This window comes from Clytia hemisphaerica, unplaced genomic scaffold, assembly GCF_902728285.1.
Source record: "Clytia hemisphaerica strain Z4C2 unplaced genomic scaffold, Clytia hemisphaerica genome assembly, whole genome shotgun sequence".
Lineage (NCBI taxonomy): Eukaryota > Metazoa > Cnidaria > Hydrozoa > Leptothecata > Clytiidae > Clytia > Clytia hemisphaerica.
This window is the reverse complement of record NW_027104075.1, coordinates 88,884-99,527: the sequence shown is the minus strand read 5'-3', so window position 1 is coordinate 99,527 and position 10,644 is coordinate 88,884.

Below are 10,644 nucleotides of genomic sequence, written 5' to 3'. Positions count from 1 at the left end.
TTTATGTTGATAAATTTTTTTTTTGTATTCTCGTGATTTTGTGGATTGTCTATTTAAGTTCTGTTGTTGTGCACATGCATCTTTTTCTCTCAGCAAGTACGGTCGCTCGAAAGCGGGATTCCGCACCGGGTTCTAGGCCGACTTTTTGTACTTTCTTCGTTTTCTCTTTTCACTTCTGGATAGTGTTAGGCCAACACTACTCCTTTTGTTTTCTTTCGAGAAGATGACGGGTGGCAGGGGATGCTTACAAGCCAGGAGGTGGTCTGAATCGCAGACCTCTACAAAACCCCAGGTAGTATAGGTCTGCTCAATGATCTACCAACCGCTTTGCGATTCGTATCTATTTTCGTATTTTACAGAATCTTGGCGAGTTAATAATTTGATTGACATTGATGTGCGCGCGAAAACGATCGTTTCGAACGTTTTCAATAGAATGTTTACATTCGAAATTCGAATCCCAGACTAGAAAAAACAAAACAGAAAGAAAGATAAAAAACAATCTGATGGGTGCATTTTGTACAGTCTGTAAATTTATTTTCGACTTTTGCTTTAATAAGATATCTGGTCTGTAAATTTATCAAGACTTTTTCTTCAGCTCTTCGGTCGAAGCTCAAAAATACAAATATGAACAAAAAAGTGAAAGAAAACAACCAAAAACACTCCAATCTCTTCAAAAGAATTGAAGCTTAGTACATGAAAAAGATAAACACAAAGGCCACCCAGCATCGAAAAGTAAATGCCAAAGCTGAAGAAAAGTTTTTTGTTTGTTTTAACATTTAAAAAGGGAACAACAACACTCCAAGTTTGTAGAATCATTAAGAAGTAATGTCAGAAATATTCAATATAACCCCCAAAATGTACTGTATATACATAACTAAAATACCTTGAAATAATCTGCAACATATCTGTAGAACTGACAAAACTATCTGGAGCCAAAGTGATCAACGAATCCAGTGTGGTAAAAAATTATACACTCATACAAGTCCAAATTCAACCATCAAAAATAGTTTTATGAAGAAAAATTTTGTTGGTGCACACAGGGCACTTACATTCAATAAATCTAATTTCTAATCTTTTACAAAATCTCCACATTAAACTTAAACAAGAAAGGAGGAAGAAAAAGAAGCAAACTTCCTTCCGCCTACTATTTTTCGAAATCTAAATATATTTTCCAATCTATGATTTGGTGCCTTATATAAAATTTAAACATTACGTAATGTTATATTTGTAGACACTATTAAGCATCCTTTATAAGGAGCACGAATCCGCTAGTGGATGCCAGCAGCCTAAAGTAGATGGAAGGAGATGCTTACTTGATTTTTAACGTTTTTGGGCACTTCCAGAAAGTAACTTTTTTATGGGTTAATGTAATTTAAGATGCACGATCCGCGATCCATGCATAAAGTACTGATTATTCCTAATAATTATCATAAAACTTAAATTATATAACATAGGCATAATCTTTACTCGCTTTTGTTTACCACGGTAAATGTATGCAACAAAAAAGAAATAAGTAAGCAATGGAACTACGAATATTTACGACCGTAAAATTATGAAAAAAACTAACTTACATAATATTGATATTGAGAGTAAAAGTAGAATGCACAAGAAATATTTTTGCTCTCAGTTTTAACAATCATAATCGAGTATAGGAATCTTTCTTAAAGTAAATAAAATAATATATTGGCAAACAATATGTTCTGAGGACCCTAATGTACGAAGCAAAAAACGGGTGCTCTATTAATTGTCTTATGAGAAAGAATTTTCTTTTGGTAAACAATTCCCCTATATTGATTCATTGATTGATTCAAATTATGAAAAAGAGAGAGTACAGAAGGTGAATGCACGTGGCTTTTTCAGATATAATTTGTATAATCTTGCATAAATAATGTTTTTGAAAATAATTGAGTTTCAGCAAATGAAAGTTAGTCAATTGCCTAAATGTTTTATCATGACTAGATGAATTTATTTTTTGTTCGTTCGGCGCTTCTTAGTCACGTGATACGATGTATAAGGGCGGTAGGATTTTGAGAATATTCACACGTCGATAGATGAGCTTAGAGTGCGGTCAACATGACACAAGAAGGTATGGAAGCCTTATACAGTTATTTTGAAGAAAAATTCTCATCCTTGAAGAAGGACATGAGAAGCGAATTAAAAACTTCAAACAGCAAGAAAAGAAAAACCGACGAATTTAGAAGTAAATCTAATGCTAAACAATATGAATTTAACACTTTTGTTAGAGATAAGCTAGAAGATGTCCTGGATTTGGTGAAGAGTGGCTCAGTAAACAGGTCTTCAAGTCTACTCAAAGAGACAATCAAGGACATCGATGCTCGCAATAAATTAATCAGAATGGCAGATAAGTCTCCAGCTGGATGGGGGACCGTTTTGGAGTATGAGTCTGACAGCGTTGCAAGTGATTCCGCTGATAAGAAGAAGATCAGAGCAGCTGAAAAGAGAGCCTTACAGAAGCAGAAGGAAAATAAGAGGAGAACCCAGCCATCTTCAACTATCACCAGGAGAGAAGATAGAGGACACGTTTCCAGCCAGAAGTTGCCACTTTACATTGTTTTTGATCAGTTTGATCCAGATCGGCGAATCGTACAGCGTTATCAAAAGCAGCTATTATGCTGTCAAACACTTCCACAACATCAGTGCTAAACCTGATCCCACCAATTCGACGCTCGCCGGCTATCTGTTGGAAGCAGCACAGAGGTTATGTCATCGTCCGACGGTAAAGAAACAGCCAATTAAGTCCGAGCACATCCACAAAATTTACGAAATCATCATCAAAGATGGTCTTTCACTCCTAGATTTTCGCAACTTTACAATCATAATCCTTTCCTACACTGGATTTCTCAGGTATGATGAGGTATCGAATTTAATGCTTGGGGACATAATTTTGTTTGACACCCACATGAAGATTTTCATTAAGCATTCAAAAACGGACCAGTACCGGGAGGGTGCCTGGGTCTATATCGCTAGCCTGGATTCTCCGGTTTGCCCGGTGAAGACTCTTAAACGCTACCTGGAACTCGCTGGTATTTCATGTATTAATGAATTCTGGTTTCGTGCAATGACATTCTTCAAGAAAGCTAATGTCCATAAAATCAGAGCAAAGAACGTTGCTATCTGCTATTCAACTGCCAGATCTGCCGTTATGGCATACCTGTCTAGGATAGGTTTGGATGAAAAACTATTTGGCTTACACAGTTTGCGCAGAGGTGGAGCTACAACAGCTGCCAACCGAGGTGTCAACGATAGAATCTTCCAAAGAAAAGCATGGCAGATGGAAAACGACTGGGGTTAAGAATGGCTATGTCGATGAAGATTTAGATAGTCTTTTACAAGTTTCACTAGGGCTTGGCCTGTGAAGACCTTTATTTGACCTCAACCGATCTGTGACGTTTTACAGAGGCTTTTCTAGACGACTTCTACTAAAGTATAACTGGATAAGAAGAAGAAGTAAAATAATAAATAAAGAAATTTTCGATTGAGTTTACGAATTAGAAAATAAATGAATTTATTTTTTGTTCGTTCGGCGCTTCTTAGTCACGTGATACGATGTATAAGGGCGGTAGGATTTTGAGAATATTCACACGTCGAAAGATGAGCTTAGACTCTCTCCCACCCACCCTTACATATTTCTATTTTACGGTTATTATAACATAGTGGTTGTTACTGATTATTTTACGGTTATTGTGTACCGAGTACTACTTTGTACGATTTTTATAACATAGTCGTTGTTATTAATTATTTACTTACAAATGAGATTTGTAACTTATTATGCCGCACTATATAGGCTTTTCTAGACGACTTCTACTAAAGTATAAGTGGATAAGAAGAAGAAGTAAAATAATAAATAAAGTTATTTTCGATTGAGTTTACGAATTAGAAAATAACATAATTACGCATGAATTAACATATTTTATGCACGGATCGCGAATCGTGCATCGTAAATCGTTAGATCGTGCCTCTTAAATTACACCAACCCTTTTTTTATTCAATTGAGCATAACTTTTGATAATGAACCGAATTCAATGGCCCATCTAAATTTAAGTTTCTTTTTCTTTTTTCCAATGTAATAGGCAATGGTTCTTTAAAACATTTAGATTTCAAAAAAATCAGTTTCAAAGACAGAAACATTTTTGTGGTGCATCCGGTACAAGAGCAGTAACCTGAGATCAGATTGTGATTGTTTTCTGCCCACCACGCTGAAGCTCTAAAAGGATGGGTAAATACATACAATCTGACGAATATGCAATCTCGAAACCACGTTCGTCTAAAAAGACTGGGGATGACAAGAAAGTTGCGTGATTGTGTTTATGAATAGGTGGGCGTATCAGTTTTTGACTTTCTGGCGCACAACAGGATTCTTGTTGTAAAATTTTCCACGGGAGGACTTTTTTTCTCAGATGTATAATTTTAAAGCGCCTTTAGAGGTTTACCGTGCGCGCAAGAAAATTATGAACAGCTGTTATCAGGTTAAAGAGCAGACACCGGCAGATTTTTTTGAAATAACTGTTCTTTTTTTCCAGGAGAGTAAATTTTATGGATAAATTAAGGAGAGACTTTTCTTAAAACACCCAGTTAAAATCGCCTCAAAAACATACATCTGTTCTTAAAATCCAGGAGCTCATTCTTTTTAAGGAGAAACACATACAATTTTCCAGATGCCTCATAATTTACTTAAAAAAGGTCTCAACTTTAACATTCTGTTATATTTTTCCAGGAGTGCCATTTTTTCCCAGAACAGATGATATAATCCAGGGGAGCCCAGGATACAGAACAGATAGTTTTTTTTCCAGGAGAAAGGGACCTCAAGAACAGTTATTTCATACTTCCTAGCCGGTGGCGGCTGCTCTTGCTGGTAGGAAGGTAGTTTTCACGGATGTACGCAATGAAATATAATACGGAATTCGCAATTCACTTAAATAAATCCATGCTGAATTAAAAATTTTGTGATTCGCTACTTAGCGCTAAAATTTCTCTTGCTAAGTGTTCTAGATTTAGACTACTAATTTGATATCGATAATTACAAAAATGATATCCAATTAAATTCTTAAACTGAAATTGAAAAAGAGTTTAAGCACTTTCGTTCTTACGCAGATTTGTTCATGGCAGACTTACTCTTTTATTCTTATTCTTTGTGCTAGTATAATCGTTCGCACGCATCCTGTAGCTATTTGAATAAATAAATGAACATTTTGGCATTGTGATTCTTATAAAAAACACAGTTTATTATATCGATTTGGTCCATATGTAGTAGTTTCAGCTGGAATTTCAGCTTGCAAATTTGTTTTTCTTGACTGAATGAATAGTTTTTCAAAAAAATCCCATTGATGATGTTCTAGGACCAAACAAACACTCTATGGAAAATGTTAATTATAGCACTATTCTACAAAAAGTTGATTTTTTCGTTAGTCAATCTTCATCTTCATTTTTTTTGATTTTTTTTTGCACCATTTATACTAACCATGTCAACCATCACAGACCACCAGAATGTTCAGAAGGAAATTTTTCTTACACTGACGTTCCGCTCGTCACACTATTACCATCATACAAAAGGAGGTCGTGGGAGAGTGACTTCGATCCTTGTCCAAAATGGACTAGTTGTTGGGTCAGCGATTTGCCACAATTCATTTTGTCACTGAGGCACATTAAAATCTATGATTCATTTAAAATGATTACAATTATAATATTTTAATACTAGTTGAGTCAGAACGTTCAGGATGGCCATAGAATAGCTTATTCAAAACGCTCTACAGGTTGACAGTTCAATATATTTCGTTTACCAGTGTCCTTAAGGACATGTTTAAAAGAGTATTTAGTTTTTATTCCACGTTTTGTACAATCATTCTCCCGTAAGAGTTCTCCTGTAAGAGTAACGTTTTTGCCATAGAAAGTTCACATCTTATCAAATGTGCCACATCTTGTCTGCTGATTCAGCACAAAGTCATGTATATCAACAGTAAAAAAGATGGCCAATGCTAATTAGCCACTCTAAACCACATTCCATTAACTGTTGCATTTGAAACACTTTAATGATTGGTCTCGAAAGAAAAATAGTGTAAGAAAAAGTGATACACTGTTGAAAAATTATAACCATTTAAAACAACCCAAAAAGGGAGCCACTATCAGTCTATCAGCTTAGTCTGAAGTTTGGTAAAGTGGAAATCAACATGTTTTTGATCAGTAGAAGAAACCTTGATTTTTTTAACTTCCTTTTTCTTCATGTTTGATTTTTTTCCTTTTTTCAATATTACCTTCTTCTTTCAATAGCAACCTTAATCTTATTCGATTGATCGAGTCATAATCAAAAGCTGACTTTTGGATTCTTGAAGGGTGATTGACAGCAAGCTGGAAACAGCAAACGCCATTGCGATTCGTGCAGAGTGTTCGTTTTCTACAAAAAGATTCCAACAAACGTCCTTGACTGACGCTCAAATTAAACTTCCACTCCCTAAGAACACAGTTTTCTTGAATTCTTTTAATAGCTCGGCATAAACTTTAGACTCTTTGGAATGCAAAACTATTGACCCTTTAAAAGAGCTTAAAAATAAATTCACCAAGGCGAAAATCTATTGTTCATGCAAAATGTGTTCCAAATTTTAAATTATTTAATATAAATAAGAAATATTGGAGTGTCTCAGACAACGTTCAATCTTCAGCTCCCCATTCGGTAAATCGACTCCGTTTGAGCAATTGTGTCCTTCTGTAAAGGCTTTGTTCCTAATTTGAATCTGAAAATGAGAGGAATAGCAACAATTTGCTTACAGAAAGAATGAATTTTTCTGTAAATTCAAATGATAGACGTTGTTGGAAATCAGTCTTGAAAGTCTAGTTTATCACACTTCCCCTCTCATTCAAATACGACTTGTTTTGTGAAACTTTGTCAATCAACGTAAAGCGCTTAGAATCTTCATAATCCTGCTTAAGAAATAACTAATAAACTGTCAGTACATCTTTTGATATAGAATTTGAAATCGCGCAACCATTGGATATCGCATCAGGGATTCTCATTTTTGAAACATCGCTGTCCAAGTTGATAGTTCTGAATATGACAAATTGAATCTGATTCTTTAATAACGGGTACCTTGATCTTACATAGAGTAATGAAAATTGTTGAGAGGTGAATAAACTGAAACTTACGAGCCTAGCGAACCATCCTAAATACACCTTGAATAAAAAGAATTAACACGTCATAGTTGTGTCACTAGTTCCCGTTTTTAGGTCAACCCACCCCCTTTCAAGGTTTTCCCCCTTTTTGGTTTAGGTGTAACCCCCTTAGACCAGCGGCCGAGACTCGTGTCACTTTGTAGGGCACTCCTTAGATCAGGGAAAATTTTTGATTATTGAACTTTAACCTTTACTAACGGTTTTTTCAAAGTCTGAAAATCAAATATCTGAGGCTACCAACGGATTCAGCGTGAAAAGTCGCCCTTCTATACGTATTGTTATGGTAATTGGTTCACTGGAGCGAGTCATTTTTTTGCTAGCAGAAATCTTCGTGAAATTAAAAAGTGCTTTTTTTAACCAAAACAATTAAAGTAGCCTAAAAAAGTCGTTTCACGGTCCAATTCATCTCTCGCAACCTCCTTTTTGTCCAGGCCTTTCTTTAATATAGTTAATCTACTTTAAAAACACTTTGTCATTATCATAAAAGTTCTTCAGGTGATTGTAGATTATGCGATGAAGAAAGTTTTGATAACAGAAGAATTTCTTTTGTCATTCTTTCGGTAGTTTTGCGACTGTTGGTAGCTACAATCATGGCCAAAAGTAAATGGAATTCCACCTATTCTAATATTCTAAGTTATTTTTTCTAAAATTTTGAGCTTGGATATCCAGGCTACCCCCCCCTTCCTATAATGTTGCTGAGTCAAGTTAGACTGAAATTCAACATTGTAAGGAGGGTAACTTAACACAAAACTTGTGAATTCATACCAAAAAGTGAGGAATTTCATTACTTTTGGCCAGTATTGTCTGAGAGAGGCAGCAGATCTGGACTGTATATCAGACTTATAACCGCTTTGCAAAAGATTTCTATCCTTCTTAACCAGTTCAAATTTAGGATATCTCCTGATGAAAGAACTCGTATTTGATGATTTGGAACTTTTTGTTTTTTGGATCACTCGACCAAAAAGTCAAAAAATTCTAAAAAACTTTTTTGCAATTTGCTTAAAATCTCGCTGCTCATTTTTGAAATTCACCATAAAGTTAAGAATTTGATTTCTAAAACTGGGCACCACTTCGAGTTGAGGGGTGAGCAGAGGAAAAGAAGACTGTTTATGCTCCCTGGGATTTACCATGTTTATAAAATTGTGAAAATAGAACCCTAATATAAAATGTTATATCATACATGAAACATTATGATTATGTTCTTTTTTTAGAAAAAAAGAAACAAATTAGAACAATAGTATATATTTAATAACAAAGCAAATATGAAAATACTACTGGAAGTATCCATGGTTCTTCGCTACCTCCACTAGATTAAAGGTGAGACACTAAAGGATGTGGTCGATGCTTACTCGGAATAAAAATGCACAATTATTAATCAACACATGAAAAAGATATTGAGCAACACGGGTTAAGAGGCTAAAAAGCGCACATGACGTTTGTCCAAAGTATCTGACAGGGACTGTAGACGCAAATCTGCCATCGATGCGTGCCAAATGAAGGAAGAGCTTTTAACCATAAGAAGAGCTATGTATCACCTTGCCCCCAGAACAGTGCGCAGAATTTTAAATGATGCTGGCCACAAATATAAACAATGCAGGAAGAAGGTACTTTTGTTAAAAGGGTACTTTTGTTAAAAGGGGACCTGAAGAAAAGACTCAAATTTGCAAAGAAACGTAAGAAACTCCCTCAGAACTTCTGGAAGGGTATGTTTGACTATGTGAAAACTTGTCGAACCCGGACTTATATGAGGAATGGCGAAGAGTTGGACCTCCATAATACAGCCAAAGGGAAAAATGAGGGTGTTGGATCACGTACTGTAAAGTCTTTCTATGCCATAGCTTACGGCAAAGGCTTTATGTAATGCCACCACTACACCGAGCAATTAAATGGACAATTCTGTGAAGATTACATGTATATATATGAAAGAGCGCTTTCCGAAGATGTTTAGAACTTCTGCCAACCCAAGAGGAAAACTATTTCTTCAAGATGGAGATCCCAGCCAAAATTCTGCAGCAGCAAAGTTAGCAATGGACGCGTCGGATGTCGCCCCGGGACTCCAGCAAGGAGTCCCGATCTCAATCCCATCGAAAATGCTTTCCATAATATTAGAAGGAAACTAAACGACGACGTTTTTGAGGTAAGAATTGAGCATGAAACTTTTGATTAATTCTGCAGCAGAGTGCAAAACACAATTTTGGATTATAGCATTGATTGCATAATCGACTAATGCCAAAGAGGATTGACTTGGTCATCAAGAACAAAGGGATACGCACCAAGTGTTGATTGATATATAATGAAACAGCTATTTACAACTAGACAATATAAAGTATGCAGAATTTTTTTATCCAAATTTTCCATTTTCAAGGGCTCTCATGAGAAAAACTAAACCGAGGACTGTACAGGCCAGTGGCCAGTTGAGTATATTTTCTGAAAAATTTGAATTTATTTAAATTCTAAGAACAATCTACTTAGGACAAAATAAATCTAGCAAAGCATCTACCACATGTTTCAATCTTTCTAGTGACAGCCAACGGTCTAATAAATTCAAAATAAACCCAGCGGTTGTTCATCATTTTTGTGTTATGCTTATCAATTTTCTTCCCGTCATAAGCGTAAAGTTTATCATCAAAAGTGGCAAAGATAGGGGATTTGTACTCCCAAACAATTTCCTTGGGGTGGGTGTGTTTTTGGGGCGGGAATTCGTTGAGCAGCACCCTCCAGTAAATTAAAAAAGTCTGATCAAGCGATCAATTTCTCGGACCATCTTAAATCATTCAAGAAGACGCACTCAGCCTTTTCTGCCCCAACCCATGCAAAAGCCCCGGTGGTAGGTGATTCAAATGTCTTGAATAATTTAATCAGGGTTTTCAAGAGAAAGTTTTACGACTATCAGATTTGCCGTGCAAAAGAACGTTGTCATGTTTTCCCTCCCAAATTTAATTGCTTCTAGGACTGCAGACTTAAAACTCTCAATATTGATTTCATTTCTCTCTCATGATGTCCATTCTGTCCATTTTCTTCCTTCTGACTTTCGTTTTAGAGTTCTTTGCTAACCACGCTGACTTGACTTCTCTTAACGCCGCTCTGTCTTATAAAATATTTCAATAAATCCTCCCCACCCTCATCATACTGAATTCGAGCCTGCAGGAACATGTGATCCTCAACCTTCATGTTCTGTGTTGTTATTATTTCATAAGGCGAAATATCATCCAATTTAACTTTTTTTCTCCTTGGAATCTCAACATCATCAACATCCTGCTCACTGTCACTACTGAAAATAAATCTTCAAAATACATCATCGATTTGGACTTGTAATGTGTTAAGTAATAGAATTAAGTTGTATATCTAACACGGCGTTGTTGGGAATCATATACATAGAGAAATGATCGTTATCTAGACACCTACCACCTTGTGAGCTGTCTTTGTTTCCCGTTCTTGACATCGAAATGTGTTTAGAAATGA